Here is a 19,371-nt window from a genome sequence, read left to right as displayed (position 1 = left end):
TCAACGGTGTCGTAAGTGTCGTATTATTGTATGTCGTTAACTTTAAACGCCTAAAATATATATTAAGGGGGTTCGCAAAGTACCATCAAAGTCATATTAGGAATTGTTGTAGTATTAAAAAATAGTTGGTTGTCAAGTCAAGTTCTCTAAACATTTATTTAAGCTTTTAAAGTTTACGACATACAACAACACGACACCGTTGTGAATCCCTCAATAGTCCATTCTTTAACAAGAAACATATGTATACAAGTTTCAAAATTTGTGTAAAATTTTTAAAATTCATTAAATTTTATTCAGATTTTTTAGGAAATTTTAGGGTATGAAGTTTTATAGCCCATTCAATTTTAATACGATTAAGTGCAAATTTAATGAGGCTGAAAGCTACCGCAGATTTTTTCTACATATGGCCCAAATCGCTGGAACATTTTTTTCTGAGGTTTTGCAGATTTTGGATTATATCTGGGTCATACATATTCTAAGGTATCGGACAACATCAATATTAACACGAATCTCCTTCTCTCAAACATGAAAATTCACTTAATCTTGAGACACCTTTAAATAAATGAAAATGAAAAACGCACAACATGAAACTAAAGGGTAGTTTATATTTAAGGACCACCATTTTTTGGCAGTATACTTGCTTCTTTATGCTTTTCTTGCATTATTTTGAAGTTATTAAGTCGGCTGTATTTTTTAATGTAATGTAACAGTCGAAAATATTAAAAAGTTTTTGTAACGTAACAGTCTTTTTTACTAATTGAACTTTCAGGTAACATTTTTTTCTTATTTAGTTAAAGATGGGGCTCATTTTTCAAGCAACATTGGAAGCTATTAAACGTGTTATTGTGCCATAGTTAAACTTTTTACTTTTTCTAACTTATATAAACTCAGAAGATAAGAGTTACGTAGAAAAATAAAAATCGCGAGAATTATATTATTTTAAAAAGGAACGAGCTAAATAAGAAGCGAAATAAGAAGCTAAAAGAAGAAGAAGATTTTCCGATTGAATAATAAACATCTATTGGAATTATTTCACCTATTTTTCTAGTACTATTATTATTCTTCAAAATGCCGTGTACTTGAATCTAACATTTGAAGGGTAAGAATAGTATCCATTAAAGCCGTTTTTCGTGAACTTAACCGCGAAAAACCTCAACATCTTGGCGCAGTTCTAAGTTCGAGCTCGAGTTCTACGCAGAAAATTACTTCGGAAACGACCTACAGCTCAGAAACTTTGAAATCTGTATTCATAATTATCATGTTCTTAATTTCTTTGAATTACATGTCACATCACAAGACTACTGAATTCATGCTACTTATTGCATAAAATACACTAAAAGCTATTTAAAAACCTAATTATAATCTTATCGCTACTCGTATATCGCACAGGTAATGTAACAGTCTTTTTCTGTAACGTGCCAGTCCGACTATTTTTTACAAATATTGACCTCAAAATTAATTTTATCAGTTCAATGAATACTAGCGATGTTAATTTTTCAGCATTTTCCGATCCCGGGAGTTTCGGGATGTCGTTATCACAATCCCGGGATCCCGGGATTAGTCTTGGGTTTGGGATATTCATTACTTTTCAACGACTTACATCGAAAAAATTGCTTGTATATTGTTTGAGAAGCTCTCCTACCATAAAATAAATAATAAATAGATAGGTTTGAAACCTATTTTTTTACTTAAAATAGCGTTGTTATTTTTTCTCTCTGACGTCAGGATTTATTTTAAAGGACTTTTTAATTTCAAAGATATGATTAATTCCAAAAATTATTTAAAAAATTCAATGCAATGTGGAATAAAAATATGGGTACCAAATGCAAGAGGAAATTTTTTAGGATTAAAAAAAAAAAATTTTTTTTTGCATTCACAACAACGAATAGGTAATTTTTTAAGCTGGTAAAGTGAGAGGGACGAAATTCGAGGCTGTTATCAAGTTTATATAAGTCCTTAACATATAATTTTTTCAAAAACAAATATTGCGAAATTTCAAGGATCAAATTTTTAAAAGGACATTTTCAATACTTACCAGTCCTTCCGCACCAAAAACTTGAATTGATTCTACCTTTTCTGTAAGCACATTTCTCTGAATTTTTAGATCAATTGTGAATCACTGACGTCAGAGTGAAAAACTAAAAACGCGATTTTACTATACTATTTGTGTTAAAAATTTACTACCGCGCGGTGTTATATATATGTATAATGAGCTAGACATTCATAAAAAAATATTAAATATTAAATAAAAAAAGAAATATAGCCAATACTGGTCAAGAAAAGGAGTTTCTATTATTGCCATCAGTGCAAATTACAAATCCGGAAAATCCCGGGATTATGTGCCAGAAATCCCGAGATTTTGGGGACCTTAAAAAGACCGGGATCCTGGGAATTAACATTCCTAATGAATACGTAGTTCTTGAGTTCCATCCTTAAGCTAGGAAACTGTGTACCAACTTTTGAAAACATTGTATTAGGAGAGCAGACTTTTTCAATAATATAAAGCAACTTTAAAAAGTACTTCCAAAAATTGTAATGCAACAGTCCGCTGTTGAAACATTCATAACTCCTAAACAAGAGCAGCTACAATATATTTTTTGTATATATTGAATTATGCTTTCAGATGCAAGAAGAAAAACTATCCGAAAATTGTATTCTCGCGAGTTTCAGCAGTATTTAAAAAGCAGTGTGAGCCAAAATGTAATCCACAATCCGCGTTTTGGGCCATATACAAATGCGAGCATTTGTGTGAACTTTCACTCGGTAGGTAGTTCCCTGTGCAGAGCAACATCCAGAAAGAAAAAGTTTGCTTCTGCCATGAAAAAGCTTCTCACAATTTGCTGTTCCACTTGTGTAACAACATCAACACACACACCAAAAATTGGAGGAGATACTCGGCCAAAAGCTTAGCAAAAATGTAAGCGGCAAAATAATATTTATTATCATTATAAAACTGCATAGCAAAAAATTCTCAATAAAGTGTGACATTTTTTTTTTTTATTTTAAGTTTCTTATTTGGATTTACATGTATTTTGTTATAGAATGAACTATATTTTTATATATAAGTAAAAACTTATCAATATGTGGCTGACCTTATCTTTATGTGCCTCACTATATTGCTACAGAGCTGGGCGATAAGGATTACGGTTACTAAACGATTAGGATTGCAGTAATCCTAAAAAGCTAAAAACACAAGGTTACGATTACAGTAATCCTTCATCGAACAAACTTAGATTACGATTACTTCTTCTTCTTCTTTTTTGGCGCTGTAACCGCCTAAGCGATTTTGGCCGAGTTCAGCAAAGCACGCCAGTCGTTTCTCCTCTGTGCCAACTAACGCCAATTGGAAACGCCAAGTGAAGCCAAGTCCTTCTCCACATGATCTTTCCATCGCAGTGGGGGCCTCCCTCTTCCTCTGCTACCACCAGCGGGTTCCGAGTTGAATACTTTCAGAGCTGGAGCGTCGGTGTCCATTCGAACGACATGACCAAGCCAGCGGAACCGCTGTATTTTAATTCACTGCACTATGTCCATATCCTTCGATACTTCGTCTTGTCCTCGTTTACCACCAGACCCATTCGCTTTGCTTCCTTATCCAACTTGGAAAAGGCAGAACAGACTTCGCGGTTTTTGTTACCGATGATGTCGATGTCATCGGCATAAGCCAGCACTTCCACGCTCTTGTAGTAAATTGTTCCTGAGCGGTTCAGTTCTGCAGCTCTTATAGGGAACTCCTTTTAGTGCTGTCAAAAGCGGCTTTAAAGTCGACAAATAGGTGGTGAGTGTCGATCCTTTTCTCGCGGATCTTTTCCAAATTTGGCGTATTGTGAATACCTGGTCTATGGTGGATTTGCCAGGTCTAAAGCCACACTGATAAGGCCCAATCAGTTCATTGACGGTGGGCTTCAGTCTTTCACATAATACGCTCGATAAGACCTTGTAATCTATGCTTAAGTACCTTTCTTGTGGATTGGGCAGAGCACACTTAAATTACAGTCGTCGGGCATGCGTTCATCTGACCATATTCTGCACAAGAATTGATGCATGCACCTTATCAACTCCTCGCCGCCGTACTTGAATAGCTCAGCTGGCAGGCTGTCAGCTACAGCAGCTTTGTTGTTCTTCAGCCGCGTTATTGCTATTCGTACCTCGTCATAGTCAGGCGGTGGAGCGTCGACTCCGTCATCATCGACTGCGGGCTCGGGTTCTTCTTCTCCACAACTTTCCGTGCTACTACCATTTAGTAGGGCCGAAAAGTGTTCCGTCCATAATTTGGGTACGCTCTAGACATCGGTTACTAGGTCGCCATTGTTGTTATTACAGGAGTACGCCCTGGTCTTGAAACCTTCCGTAAGTCGCCTAACTCTCTGGTAAAATTTTCGAGCATTCTTCCTGTCGGCTCGCATTTCAAGCTCTTCGCACTCACGTATTTCGGCCTCTCTCTTATTGCGGCAAATACGTCTCGCTTCCCTTTTCAGATCCCTATAGCGGTCCCACAAAGCACGCGTTGCGCCCGATCGCAGCGTGGCCCTGTAGGCGGCATCTTTTTTCTCTGCAGCTTCCTGACACTCCTGATCGTACCAGTTGTTCTTTCGGGTTCGCTGAAATCCGACTACTTCTTCGGCGGCGGTACTTAATGAGCGGGAAATGTGGTTCCACTGCTCGCATATGTCGGTTTGTTGAAGAGTGCTCTCTGAGAGCAGGTGTTAGAGTCGAGTAGCGAAAGCACTGGCTGTCTGTTGTGATTGCAGCTTTTCGACGTTAAGCTTTGCTTGCATATTTGGGCGCACATTTTTTGCTGCACAGAGGCGGGTGCGTATCTTGGCTGCAACAAGATAGTGGTCCGAGTCGATGTTTGAGCCTCGGAGTGTGCGTACGTCTAAAACACTGGAAGCGTGCCTTCCGTCCATCACAACATGATCGATTTGGTTTCTCGTTTTTTGATCCGGAGGCAGCCACGTAGCTTGATGGATCTTTTTATGCTTGAACCTAGTACTGCATACTACCATGTTTCGGGCCCCGGCGAAGTCGATCAGCCTCAATCCGTTGTCGGACGTTTCGTCGTGGAGGCTGAATTTTTCGGCGATGGTTCCAAAGATCCCCTCCTCGTATGTGCGCTCCAAGCGCTCATAGAAGATGCCTCATCCTTCTCTTCCGCCGGGGCATGGGCGCAGATGAGCGAGATGTTGAAGAATTTAGCTTTGATGCGGATTGTGGCTAGACGCTCGTCCACCGGGGTGAACGACAGTACCCGGCGACGGAGTCTCTCTCCCACCACAAATCCAACTCCGAATTTGCGCTCCTTTATATGGCAGCTGTAGGAGACGTTCCAAGGCCCCAGACACTGCTTGCGTTGCCCCGTCCAACGCATTTCTTGGATGGCGGTGATGTCAGCTTTTATCCTTACGAGGACATCAACCAGCCGGCAGAGTCAACGTCCCCATTAAGGGTCCGGACATTCCAGGTGTATGCCCGCAAATCGCAGTCCTTTAAACGTTTGCCGTGGTCGTCATCATAATGGGGAGGGGGAGATCTCATCAGAGGCTTTGGTTTGCTTCTTCACTGGAAGTGGTTTTTACGTGGCGGGTCCCAAACCCAGCGCACAACCTATTGCTGGGACGGGGGTGGTTTCGCAACCAAATACACGTTTATATAGCGCGCCGCTTGCTCCAAGCAGTCACCCGCTTGCAGCCGCACCTACTGGTGAACAGACGCTGCAGACTTCAGTGAGCCCTTAAACCGAATAAGTCGGAGTGGCCCTACCGATGCTCCCTCTCTTTCTGCCGTGACCCAAGGCTCCACTCAGATTGGTTACCGCATCTTGCACATGGGTTACTCACGTTGCCCAGAGTGCGCGAACGAGGACGCAAGAGTCGAGATTGAGTATAGCCATGCAACTGTAACTGCATACCCAGCGCAACGACTATACCCCATTGCATAAATACATAGTATTATCGATAAGCGCGCATTTATATTTCGCAAATTTATAGAATTACTTCGTTTACGATTACTCAAAATGATCTAATTAGAAAAATTGTAAATTTAAAATTATTGTAATCATTCAACGAACGACCCTAGATTACGATTACAGTAATTGTAATTTAAAAAAAGACGAAATTACGATTACTGTAGTCGTAATCTAAGATGCCTTCGACGAACGATTACCGCAATCCTAATTTAATAATTTTTGAAATATGCGATTAAAGTAATCGTAGTCCTAGATGCAATCGATTACACATGTAATCCTTATCGCCCAGCTCTATATGCATATACATATAGTGGTGACCACATAATTAGGGACTCTAGTTGTTTACAACTTTTGATAATTTATTTTTACTTAATTTTTTTTTTTTTTTATTTTTTACAAAAATATTATTAATAACACAGCGAAAACCATGTAACTCAAAGATTAAAACATTGAACCAAAAGCCACCAAATTTATAAAATGCCCGTCAAAATTTCAAACGTTTAAATCAGAATCTCACGAAAAGCTCAGGAATGCAGCTGGGTAATTTTGAGAATTTTTTTGCTGATGGTGTTGGTAGATAGGTTTCACTATGATATAAACTACATTTTTCTAAAAAATAAATAAAAAATAAAATAAATGGTCAATGTAAAGAACTAGTGTCCCTAATTATGTGGCCAACTCTGTATGCATAAATTATAACTAACACTTACGGGCAATACATGAATTAACGAAATATAGTAACTACCGTTTATAAATATATTTGGGGAAGGAAAGTCGTCGAGTGCCACAGTGTTCTCTCTGACTGATTGCTTCCATATCTTGCCTACGATCCGCTTTTGCTTCTCGTTCCACCGATGTAGCCTTTTTGTAATAAATTGCATGTCCTGATTTCAGGGTCGAATTAAAGTGTTTTGACAGAGTTTTCTTTTCCCACCTAATGTCCTGATTTTTAAAAAGCTGTCCTTTTTTAAATTTTGTGTGAACATATCGTTAGGCGCTTGTTTGTGCATCGTTCACATAATAACATAATGACTTATAGATATTAAAGCTGAACCTCCGTAGCAAGTTTTTAGGGCGTTGCTCTAATATTAATATCAGGCTGAAAGCCTGAAAAGCCCTAAACGCCTGCAAGGCTTGTTGTGGAGTTGTACTCTGAGGTTGGTTGCATTGCAACCCGCGTAAGTATGCGCTAGTTCTCACGGTTAACACAAATCGGAGGTACAAGTTCCGGTTAAATACAACGACTGCTTTATCGATAACATGTTATATGCATCATATCGAAATCGTCGATAATGATGTTTAACTGGGAGGTAGTGATAGCCAGACATTGAACAACCGGCATTTAACCTTACTTCGAAAGTGTTACTGTGTGGTGTATCATGACCAGAGCCGAAGAAAATAAGCAAGAAAAAAATCCATTTAAGGCGCTTAGATAAGCACTAAAACATTCCAGTTAGATGCTTTGTTTTTTATTCAGTTTATTTCGCGGATTGAAAAATTACAATAACAAGTGTCGCATGATATTCTCAAATAATAGAGATCTGCGCTGGTCGTTTTTATTTTTTAAATATTCGTTATCCTCCATTTGAGATAAATTATTTTTAATCCCTTCAATAACAATAATGCCTTCCTGTAGAGACGAGCCGTTGGTTTTAAATTTATGTATCCAAGCAGAAATGCAATTGAAGTTAGGGGTTAAAAAAAAAACAAATTTAATTTTATGTTATTATTTGCAAACATTTTTTTAATTCGACGAATAAAAAAATAGAAGAAATGGTCAAGAAAAATTTATTGAGGGCCAAATTTTTTTAAGCAGTTAAGCGGCTCAAATTTGTTTACACAAGGCTTTCATGAAATTTCATGATCGTAAATTCTTTGTTTGTCGAAATATTTACATTTTTGTTGCCCGGTGGTATATTTGTACCACCTCTTTGTACATAAGAGTTAATGAAATGTTGAAAAGCTGGTCTTTTTGGCTTGGACATTTTCACTCGCTTTTGCTCAAACTTTAAGTAGTTTCTCTTTAATCCTTAATTTGACATGTTTCCAACTGTTAACATTTAAAGTCAGATATCAGTTTAACACGAAAATAATAAAGTGAAAAATTTATGTGTGATGAAGATGTTTTAGTTTCGTTTGATGTCATTTCCCTATTCACAAATATACCAACGACATTAGCTTCGAGAATAATTATAAATAAGTGGGACCTAATTCAACAGAAAACTTCTATTCCAAAAAAGAAATTTCACGAAATAATAGACTTTTGCCTCAAGGTTAACAATTACTTTATGTTCAGCAACAAACTATACGCACAAACTTTTGGAATGCCCATGGGAAATCCAGTTTCTCCAACAATCGCTGACATTATCATGGACAACCTACTGGACAACACCATCACTGAGCTGAAAGAAAAATTTAACATTGACATAAAATTTATAACAAAATAAGTGGACAACATCTTCGCTATTATCAAACGTAATAACGCGAATATTATTCTAGATACTCTTAATAAATACCACAATAAACTGAAATTTACTATGGAAATTGAAAAAGACTCAAAAATACCATTTCTAGATGTTTATATTTATCGAGAAAAGCAAAACCTCCTTCTAGACTGGTACTCAAAACCAACCTCCTCTGGACGCCTGATAAATTACTTCTCATCTCAACCAAGAAAATATAAAATTAATACCGCAAAAAACTTAATCCACAAAGTACTGACGATAAGCCACACACAGTTCCATGACGCCAATATAAAGAAAATAACCAACATCCTAAAAAGCAATAATTATCCTGTCAAATTAATACACGAACTCATAAATCAGGAAATAATAAAAAATAGCAACCACCTAAACACACAATCGGACTCAGAAACAACAAAAAGCGCAAAGAAATTCTTCAGTGTTACATACATTCCCAATCTTACCGATAATTTTGATCATAACATAACAAAAACACAAAACACAGCACTTGCATATAAATCTAATTGCACACTTTCGAGAATATATACAAAAACAAAATGTCCAGTGGAGGTCCACCAACAAAACAACGTAGTCTACGAAATTAAATGCAATGGGAAGGAAACAGAAACATGCGGAAAGGTGTACATTGGGACAACGAAGCGGCCTTTAGGTGTTCGATTAGGCGAACATGAAGCGGACATAAGGAAACGGAAAAGCAGTACAGCATTATCACAGCACATTTTAACAAGTGGACGCACAGCTGATTTCGCGAATACAAATATTATTGACAAAGAAAGAAGAGAACAGATTCGATACACAATAGAGAGCCTTAGAATTATGCAAAAACGAGAAATGACAATTAATAAGAAGGAAGATACAGACAACATTGCGGCCGCATACATAACTTGTTTACAAAAATTAAATTTTCAGTACTGACAAAACTACCACATCAAGTGGTATGGATATATTTTCTTTCTCAGTGATTAAGTATTTATACATATACATATCTATGTTTGAATATCTAAACAATGTGAGTTGGTTTGTCATTAAATTCAATTTGTTGTTATATATGTATACATTTTTTTTTCGGTTAATACTTAATGTGTGTGTTTTTTTTGTTTTTTGTATTTTTGTATATTTGTTGTAACAGATAAAATAAACACTACCCCTGAGGATGCTAAAAAAGTTTTAGCGAAACGTCGGGTGAAAAGTGGAATAAAGTAGTTTTATTCGCACCAAAACTGAAAAGATCAGACTAGCCTACAAACATAAAATAAAAAAAATTAACACTTTGTGCACTGCTCCTTCTAAACACCTTTCTAACAAAATAACAGCAATTCAAATCGATTAAGAAACATAGGAAGCAACGGTTCCCAACTGATTTGTGCTTGCCTATTTATATAGATATATCTAAATATTTCGCACTGAGAAAAACATCTACCAAAAAGTAGTTAATATTACCAAATTCAAACATGAAAAGGAATCAACGTGATTTTTGGTTAATATTAACAAAGCCTTTGTTGTTATTTTCAACAATGATTGGGTAATATTAACCACACTTTTGTTTACATTGAATAAGCTTATGTTCTGCATATCACAGATGCTTTTTCATAACTCGGATATATAAAACAAAAATGTTTGCTATTATTTTAAGACGTTGCCTCTGACGGGATTTTAAACCGCATCTTCTGAAAGTTACCAAATAACAGCAAGCATCTCTGCACACTCAACTACAGCCGCTTTATGAATGTGCCTTCAAATGTTCAACTTGAATAAATTTTCTTTGTCGTTTGATTTAGTTCTGCACTTCAAAGATGGTTTTTTGTAATTAAGAAAAACCAAAAACAGAAAAATAAAAATAAGAGTTGTGTGTTGCACTGACGGCATTCGTATTCGAACCTGCTGAAAGCCAACAAATAACAGCAAGCACCTCTGCACGTTTAGCTACAGCCAGACATACGAAGTTGTTTTCAAATGTTCAACTTGAATCACATTTTTTACAATCGGTGTTTTAACCATGAAAAAAGCAAACATTAACTTGGTTGAAAAAACCATTGTACCTACTTTTGGCTCAGTGGGTGCATAGCATCTTTCTCGAATGTAGTTAACCCGAATGGCAACGCCACGGGAGCCCCTTTTTAAAGTCTGTAAAAACTGAACGAAGCAAGATATGGGAGTGCTTATTGGCCGTAATGACGCAGAAATATTGGGGCTAAAATCTGCTGCACATTTGGGTCAAAGATTCGAAGTAATCATATCGCAAAGTGAAGTGAATTCAAAAAAGCCGGAAACTACAAAAAAATTAGTACACCAAAAAGTAAGTAGCTACAATTTATTAAAATAATCAAAAATATTATCGAATGCATTACTTAGAAAAGGGTTTAAATCGAAATTCATGAAAAGAAAAAAATTATGTGAAGTATTTTGTTTGAGATAATTTTTTTGTTGTTTTTTGCACGCAGGTTTTTTGCTAAATTTGTTTATCATTTTCCCGCTATTCGCGTTATTTATGGTATTTTTTATCACTTTTTACTAAATTTTATAGTAATCTATCGCTGAAAAATATCTTAGACAACTTAGAAGAGCTTTGTTCGAAGGAAGATAACGAACTTAGGGAATTCATCGAACCACCAAAAGAACGGATGAGCTGTGGTGAAGGTGATGCAAGGCATGAAGGTTACCCACGAAATTCAGGTTTTCCCGACCATATTGTAGTTTCGGCGACCTAACCCGATTTTTCGTTGATTGTACAACACCTTGCAGCCGGTTGCTCCATATACGTCTTCTCCGGTCGGGAATCGGGACCTACCCTGGGCCAGAAACTTATTTCTTCTGAGTTTGCCAGAGACGACTTCATTGGAACTCCACTTCGGCTAGGTGCAATAACCTGTAACGGGCGAAGTCGTCTAAGAAACAAGTCAGGCCATAGGTCACACAGGAAGTGGGCCACAATTCCCGTGGTAGGGTTAACCAGCAGCCCTTTGCTAAAGACAATGGTGGAGGTCTAGTGTTCATCCTATATGACACTGTGCAATGTCGTGACATCGAAGAAAGTATAGACCCAGGGATCCCACCCTAACATATAAGGGTATAGCCGTCCGATTTGGCGATGTTGAGCTCGAAATATTTAACATTTATATACCGCCCGACACCTGCTGCACGGCAGGATATTATCCTGACATAATTGGATTTGATTTAATTTATTTGATATTTAATCCTAGCACAACAATTCAACGAATTATTTAAGAGTGCTAGTCACAGAATTATAAATAAATAAAGCTAAGGACGAAGATAAGTTTTGTGGTATTGAAATCACAAAATTTTTTTAGCATGGAACAGAAATGATTTTGAATTAAACTCTAAAAATAACAATAATAATAACAATATTTTACTTAAACAATATAAAAGAACATACATCTGCATGTAACTACTTAGTAATATAGAAGTTGGTTAATTCTTTTTTGAAAAACAGTGCATTATTTAATTGTCTTAATCTAATGGGAAGAGAGTTCCAAAGACGTATACAGTGTATGAAAAACTGTCGTTCAGACACACGAGTAGTAGGAACATTTGTTTTAGATTTCCCAATCCCAATATCTTTAATAGTATTCCAAGTTTGTTTTGTATTTATAGCAGAACTAAACTTTTCTTTGTAGAAGATGTTTTTAGGCTGTCTTTATGGCTTTGTTCACAGTAAGCCGGGCATTTTTAAAGAGATTAAGAGCTTCAGGTGTTCTGTACCTTTTCCATCTCGTGTAGGCCTGATTCCGTATGTTTATCAAACTTTTTATATTCGCATTTGACCAAGGCATACTTTTTCGGTTTATTATTTTATGTCTGATCGGAACGCAGCAGTCAAAAAGCCAGTTAATATGGGTTAACTAGTTTGGTCCTGAATAGATACGAAATTCTGTGTCCACTCCACTGACTCAACCGCAGCTGTAAGTGAGTTAAAGTCAATATATTTGAAGTAAAAGAGGTTGGTGTTCCTGGCATTCGGATGTCATATGTCAAAAAAATCAGATCATGTTTTGAAAATCCAGGTGCAGATAGCTGATTGTAGTGGAGGGATTTCTTCAAGTCGCTCACAAGAAATATATCCAGTAGGCTGCTGTTAGTGTTGGTAAAATGTGTCGGAAGGGATGTATTAGTGGGAAAAAGCTCAAGAGATTCCATACTTAGTCTTAAACTGTTGTCTTCGAGCAAGTTGCTATTAAAGTCTCCAGCAAATTATAATGTATCTATAGTATTCAATAAAAGGATGAAGCAATTCCGTAAAATTAGCATAACGATTTGGTCTATGTACACAACCGACAAGGTCTTTATTATTTTCGGAAAACAAAAACTATTTGTAACATATATTGCAACACCACCACCATGACCACTTCTATCAGCTCTGAAAAGTTGGTAACCATAAGTGCGCTTTCCAGGGTGAAAACCGTATGGTGGTATGTGACTCTAACGCGTACTACGATATTTGGTACTCAAGCTTGACAAATAATCGTAGGGAAAGCATATTGGCTGCGAAGATATACGATTCGTCATTCGTGACAATGACCAACGGCGCACCTACCAGGTTTCTGGGTAGCTGTAACAGCTCGCTAGACCTAACAATAGCTAGCGCGGGTCTGATAAACAGCATAACTTGGCGACCTATGCTAACGGTAGCATCGGACCTGCACATAATCATCTCAATCGATACAAAAAATCAAGGAAACATTAATTTTTCATCTAGATAATAGTCTCTCAAATCTTTTTTTCGGGTAAAAAATGTAAAGGAACGATGAATTTTCAATATATTTAATCCAGAAAAACCTGCACCCTATCAGCCTTGGCGTTGCCATATGGCAAAAGGACATATCTCACGATTCAGGAAACTTACCGATGTCCTTTTTTCGTTTATTACAACGCTTTTATCAACTTCCAATGTTGTGTGTCCAGACATCATTTGAGCTATAAAACCTTTGCTTTGCAAAGTTCCTCGTCGACCGCTTAAAATCGATCTCAAATTTGGACTTTCTCTGTAGAAATTTTAGGTCTATGTTATGTAGTTTGACTATTGTCAATTAAATCTAATGTTTTATATTGCATGCGCGCCTCGCTTTTCATTTTCAATCTCATAAATTGTTTATAACGACTTTTGCTAAAATTTCAAAATCAAAAGTTATCAAAACAAATTCTATGGGACTGAGAATTATTATTTTTTACTTTTTAGGCCATTTATAAAAGCGTTGTATATTAAACAGTTTTTTTTTTTTGTATATTATTTATTTTTCTTTGCAATTATTCGTGTTTTTAAGTAATTGGTTGAATAACACAAGAAATAGATTTAGTGGATATTATTCATTGAAGAATATTCACACATATGCACTAACACTTTCTTACGCACGGCACACAAACAGCGTTGCCGTTTTGCTTAAATTTAAGCAAAATTGCTTAAGTTTTTCCTGCCTGTTAAAACGTTAAACTTTTCTTCGTTTTGCTAAATAAAAAAGGATAATTTTCCTCAAAAATTCATAGCAGAAGAGTTACTATTTCAATAAATTTTTCAAATTTATTTTAGAAAGACTGTCATCCAGATCCCACATAAAGTTCCAGCAAATGTTGCTCTACCCAATTCCCGATCTGCAGTTGTCGCATTTTCAAACCTCCAAGTGTACTTCTGCCATTACCATTGACCTAGAACTTTAGGTCCCTTCATTTGCGTGACAAGATCAACACGCACATTTTGGATAACATGATGCCTAACTCGTTTTTTGCATGCATTCAAAAAACTAGCGAAAGGGCAGATAACTATTATTATATTATTGAAAGCCTGAGAGAATGTGTAATAGTTTTAAAATTTGGCAACTGTTAGGCCCGATACTTAAGTAGATATTGTTGATTAATTTCCACTATTCCTTTTCAGATCATACATTTAGTCTGCACTTAAATGGCCAATTTTGCTATTTAAATATGAGATATGAAACCCTGTGTTTATACCAAACAACCAAGATTGATTGGTAGGTTGTTTAATCCATCCCACCAAATCCCACCTAATCAGCTGTTCAGCAGAAAATGTAAACAAACTTGCAAATGCAACAACAAATTCAAGGAATAAGAAGCAGCGCTGCCAATTGTTTGGCATATTTAAACAAAGTTGATCTGAAACCCAACGAAAGCTAAATGGCATTTAAACAACAATCCACAATTAAACTATTTAAATATTCATTTGAAATTGGCCCTTAGACTATAACATCCTTACTTTTGACGACAAAACTCAGCCTTAGAGAGCCTTAACTTACTGACTTGCTTACTTTTTTATTTCTATAACCAATTTGACAAGCTCAGGAAGAAACAAACAGTAACTCCAGGCATTTTTTGTTTTAATAAGACCCGATAAATAAGTTGCTTAATTTTAACGGGATTTGTTAAACTTTTTGAAAGATTTTGTTAAACTTTATTTTTTGGGCGCGGCAACACTGCACACAAAGCGAGAGCATGTATAATGACTAAGCTCTCTCCCAGCAAGAACGACCTAACGCATTATCCAATACACTTACAAAATTGTCAATAAAAACCAACACATTTGCATATTAGCCATATCCATATGCCATTCTTTGCGTTGTATAACACGTTATTAATCGCATAATAATATTTGTTTGAAAAGAGACAACTACATATAGGATAATATAGTAGCGAATTCCATGTAAAAGCACCAATAGTTCAGTCGAATGAGTTTAGTGATATTAGTGATTTCAGTCTTTTATAGCACCCAATGACCGATCTTGAAAAAATCAGCTACATATATTCACAAACAAACTTCAGGGTTTTTCAGGATAAAAGAATGTTAAGGTCCATTTTATGCTTTGATGGAATTATTATATTTGAGCATTAAAAAATAAAAAATAAAACATTTTTAGCTAGTGTCGGGTGGGACAGCATTTTGTGACAGGTGGATGAGTCACTATTGAGGACACATAGTTCGTGAGTAAAATGAACACTACTGATTTGATGAGTATTTATTTAGGTTTTACTAAAAGCACCTTATTTAAACAGTGGGAAGCTTAAGTATTTGTAAGTTAGGTTAAACAAGTAAGAAAGTCTAAGTTCGGGCGGAGCCGAACATTAAATACCCGGCGCAAGTATTAAATATATGTTTTTTCACCTTTCCGAAACCTACCGCTAGATGGTAAGCCGGGTGTATCAATTTTGAGTAAATTAGCGTCCTTAAATTTCGAAATATTGAAGTTTCAAGCATTTCTGAAATTTACCGTTATATGAAAAGCGGCCGTAATTTTAGTCCGATTTCAATAATTTTCAACGTTTTGCTTATATGTGGCAAGCACAATAACCACACCGAGTTTGGTACAAATTGGTAGAACGGTTACCGATTTACGTATTTGTGATCATAAGTGGGCGGTGCCACGCCCATTTTCCAAAATTTTACCATAAACGTATTTCTTGATAAAGAGTTGTTGCAAGCATCAATTTTGAATAAATTAGCTTCAATATTTACTGATTTATCTAAGGTTTTTTATTTCTCTAAATTACCGTTATATGTGATGTGGGCGTGGTTATCGTCGGATTTTAAAAATTTTCGGCGATTTTGTATGCTGTACCAAGGCCAACAACTGTGCCAAGTTTGGAAGAAATTGGTGCAGCGGTTACCAAGATATACATTTTCCAAAATTTTATAATATTCTTATTTTTCGTCTAAAAATTATTGTAAATATCAGTTTTAAGTGAATTATCTTCAGTAGTTACTAAAATATCGCAGTTTTCGTATTTCTGGAAATTACCGTTATATGGGAAGTGGGCGTGGTTACAGTCCGATTTCGCCCATTTTCAATACCAACCTACCTTGGATTAAGGGAAACCTACATACCAAATTTTTTTGAGATATCTCAATTTTTGCTCGAGTTATCGTGTACACGGACGGACGGACAGACAGACATGGCTTAATCGATTTCTTTTTTCATCCTGATCATTTATGTATACATTTGTCTATATCTATCTCGATTCGTTTTGGCTGTTACAAACAACCGTTATGTGAACAAAATTAATATACCCTTGTGCACAAGTGCGCTCGGGTATAAAAAGTACATATTTTGCTGTGATGGGTAAATATCAATAACACTGTACAGCACTCGGCTGGGTATTGGACCAAACCAACTTTTTTTAAGAGATTGAGTTATAAGTAAAAAAGTAACTTCTCCGTTTTTCGAAGTTAGCCTCCAAAATCAAGATATACCTTTGGTAAAAAATTATTTTTAATTATTGCATGTAAAAAACAAAAAAAAGTAAAAATACAGACGTGGTCCGCCTTTTTCTCTAATTTATATGGTATATAACTGTTTTTGTGAAAACTGATATTAAGGAAGTTCCAAAGTTATGTAAAAACCTTAAAAAATATCCTAATGTATTTCGTTTGAGTAAAATAATATTACACAAGCAATATACATGGCGAAAAACTGTCGAAAACTGAGTAACCGAGTAACAAGTTCGGTGAAAATGACCCTAATACAAATTTCTATGATCAGAATTGAAAATTCAGTACAAATTTAAAAAAAATCAGTACTGTGCCGATAAAATCAGTACGTCTGGCAACCGTATTCGCGATCGTAATTGGGGGAGCGAACAAAGTAATTCAGGATGCGACTGGCAATTCGTTGCCAGAGTCTGCGACAGATAACCATCGAGATGTTTTAACCAGTGTTGCCATTTTAGCCGTTTTCCGGCTAGATTTAGCCAGTTGCGATAGCAAACAGCCGGAGAAATTTCGATTTAGCCGGCAGCCGATTTGCAAAAAAAAATTAGCCGTTTTTAGCCGATTTTTCTATTTGCTTTGTTTTCTTAAAATTCAAATATGTATATATGTTTCCATTTATGACTAAACGACCCAAAATCTGTTAGAAATGGCTACTAGCCTTATCGTGGAGAAAATTTTCATGTCAGGCAGGGTTGTATGAAATTGGGCTGATTTCGTTATTTTTTTTTAAACGAAGAGGGATTTACTTCATAAAATGTTTGTTATAAATGTCTTAATTTTAACTGTGAAGTTTTATTCGCAAACTTAGAAAATAACAAATTGTTTCAATGTTAAGACACTTAAGATGCGTTTGTGTTTGGATATAGTGCCAACAAACAGAATAAATATTACATGTAGATATTGTCTTCCCAGATAGCGCATATTCAATTCTACCTAAATTACAAAACATAATTTTTGCCCACTCCCAAAGGTTTAAGGTAAGGGAAAAATTGATATTTTCAAGCACTATGTACACAATGTATTTTTTTAAACATACTTTTTTGCTGAGAACTTTTTAAGTTCCAAAAATCGAATGCCAACTTGAATTAAAAGAACCAACACAGAAATGCGTCAAAATGAAATTAAAAGAGCACAAATTTCTATGTAAAGCAAAACTCTCTGGGAACCCTACAAGACATCTGCCGGTCATATGACCGGTCATCTAAATGGGAGATCTGCAGCCTTTTGGCATCATATTTTACATCGGAATTGAAAGGATTTCTGAAAAATCTGACCAGTTATTTTGTGTAACTGTGATTGTGCATCCCTTGTCAACATCCCTTGATGTTAACTTAAGGTCGTTGTTTTACTGCCTTAAAATTGAAGGGAAATTTTTTGGAATTGGTTTTTATTTGAGTGTTTTGAGAATCGGTCAGTCTGAAAAGTCCTTGTAGGGAAGACAATAGGTTTGTTCGTCGAAAATCCAGCGAGAATTATCACTCAAAATATCAGATTGTAAGAAAAAATGTTCCCAAATTCTCTCTCATATAGAGAAACTTGCAATTTTCTGCCAGCTAGTGTCCACGGTTGCATTTCAAACAAAAGAAATTTGTATAGAATTTTCAAAATTCTCAGAGGGGCAAAAAACAGGATCTACGTGTATATATTAGTGATGGGCGAAATAGTGATTTTTCAGTATCCGTGAAAAGAGTGAATGCGATTTTTAAATCACAGTGATTTTTATGGCTATTGCGATCGCTAGGTCTTTTAATAACTTAGGGTTTACACCGCACAATACTGTCATGACTAGGGAATCAATCCAATTCCGCAAATGCGGGGTCCCGCACGTTTAAGCCGCCGCTTAAAACCCCTTGATAAGGGTTGTAGATCTTAGCACCGCAAACTATATCTTAACTCGTTGATACAAATTTTGAAATAAAAAACTGAAACGCAAATAACGCGATAAAGCAAATCAAACTGCGTGAATGAAAATGTCCATTTAAAACAACCATATTCACAATGCAAAATAAAAAATTGTAAAACCGCAATTTCTACCATGATAGAGGAAAATCACCATTTGCAACTTTTGTTGACTAGCTATTGCCAGGTGTGATTTTCATTCACAGCGAAATATCATGCGAGTAGAAAAATCACCAATCACTGATATTGTGGCCTAGCTGTAGCAGTCACTATTAGCGATTTTTAAATCACAATGATAAAATCACCGGTAGTGAAATATCGCGCATCACTAGTATATATCTTGTCAGTCCGGCTTTCTTCAACATACGTTTCAATTTCTTTGTCGGGATTACTATATCGACTCTGGTTGAGATTGCATTCCGATTACGAATACAGTTTTTTTTTTTGCCGAGCTCCTTTCAAATCATTGGAATTAACTAAACAACAAACAAGTATTTACTTACATTTTTCATTTTGAAACCGCTCCAGTTTGTAAATTTTTAAATTTAACGAACTTGTTTATTCAAATTATGGTCGACAAAAAATCCAACCATGTGCCACAATCATATGTTTTCCTACATAATTGCAAATTCTTGCTGGCAAAATTTTTTCCGGCTTGAATTTGTAACTTCTCTCTAAGAAATAGTCTTTCTACTCGTGATGTATTTAAATAAAACATGTGAAATTTAGTTGTAACAGTTTAGCCGTTTTTAGCCGTTTTTTTTGCCAATTTAGCCAGTTCGTCCAAAAAG

The 19,371-nt window shown here is 35.9% G+C and overlaps 1 protein-coding gene across 1 annotated transcript in view; it reads right to left on the bottom strand.

The window, feature by feature from the left end:
* Positions 1-19,108, bottom strand: part of LOC118734062 (apyrase-like) — a gene marked incomplete in the record, with an annotated part of 80,173 nt that extends 61,065 nt beyond the window's left edge. Inside the window, 1 exon segment of the mRNA XM_036463756.1 lies at positions 19,084-19,108.
* Between the last annotated feature and the right edge of the window lie 263 nt (positions 19,109-19,371).

This window comes from Rhagoletis pomonella, unplaced genomic scaffold, assembly GCF_013731165.1.
Source record: "Rhagoletis pomonella isolate Grant_MI unplaced genomic scaffold, Rhpom_1.0 Rhpom_scaffold_00002, whole genome shotgun sequence".
NCBI classification, from domain to species: Eukaryota; Metazoa; Arthropoda; class Insecta; order Diptera; family Tephritidae; genus Rhagoletis; species Rhagoletis pomonella.
This window is presented reverse-complemented; position numbering and strand designations above follow the sequence as displayed.